Below are 1223 nucleotides of genomic sequence, written 5' to 3'. Positions count from 1 at the left end.
CTTTCCTTGGAGAAGGAGCACGCGGTGTCGACCAACACCCTGGGGTTGTTCAGGGAGAGGTGGGCGCCGCAGGGAGTGGAGTGCATCATTTCTCCCTCCAACTCTATTTTGATTTAGTCCCTACCCTCCCCTTCACTGTTTTGATCACACAGCACTGCCCTTTGATGTGAAGGGCAGTGTTTGTCACTGGCCACCCGGGTGTTTTCCTATCTTCCTGGTGGTGGAATTTGAATAAAGATTCGTGCACCTTGTGTCTCACACTGTGTCTCACACCTGCACACACACACACCATGGTGCTGGGGAAAAATAAGCACTACCGCAGTTAGGCGGGAGTGTGGGAAAAGGGTAAAAAAAAACAGTTTCCTCTCTCTAGGGACTGGCTTTGGGCAGGGCTGAACACACCGGATGTAGGGAGGCTTTTTCCCCCTCACTGGGGAGTCATCACCCTGCCATCAGCTGCTGCTATCTGACCATGGAGCCCTGGATTTCACCCAGCTCCCAATCCCTTCCTGATTTTCTGCTTTCAGGGATGTGGGAATGCTGTGTGTCTAGGCCAGAGTAGTCAGGCAGCACCCACTCAGATGTTGCCTTTGCGTTCCCCTCAAGAGGCTGGGGGGAGCGGCTGCACACTACGTTTAAAACTATATAAATAAAGACAAGCTGAGGTTTTGTGTGTGTCTTACTGTGCAGAAACTCTGAAGCTGTAACAAAGTTGCATCAAAATAAATTCGTACCTGCAATCCACCATCGGAGTCTTATTGGGAAATATGAGATCTGACACAGTCGCTGGGTCAAAATCCTGAAATTCCCTCCCTCAGGGCATTGTGGGTCTACCCACAGCACAGGGACTGCAGCGGGTCAAGAAGGCAGCTCAGCCCCACCTTCTCAAGGGGCAACTAGGGACAGGCAATAAATGCTGACCCAGCCAGTGACACCCATGTGCTGTAAACAAAATGTAAGAAATACCTGGAGGTTAGCCAGTGTACATGGAGTATACAGGGGTATGACCTGCCCAGTTTGTGGCTGTTGTGTGGGCCAGGCAAGGCCAGGGGCAGTGGAAGATCCAGTGAACACCAGCTGGAGGGGCACGTTGTCTCCAGTGAAGCTACGGATCCAAAATTCACAAACCCCACTCTCCCCACCCTCCCCACCCTCCCTCCTCGCCCCCTTCCCACCCTCCCCACCCTCCCCACTCTCCCCCTCCCTACCCTCCCCACCATCCC

The sequence above is a fragment of the Chiloscyllium plagiosum genome, chromosome 21 (genome assembly GCF_004010195.1).
Source record: "Chiloscyllium plagiosum isolate BGI_BamShark_2017 chromosome 21, ASM401019v2, whole genome shotgun sequence".
Taxonomy (NCBI): Eukaryota; Metazoa; Chordata; class Chondrichthyes; order Orectolobiformes; family Hemiscylliidae; genus Chiloscyllium; species Chiloscyllium plagiosum.
Note: the sequence above shows the minus strand (reverse complement) of the source record.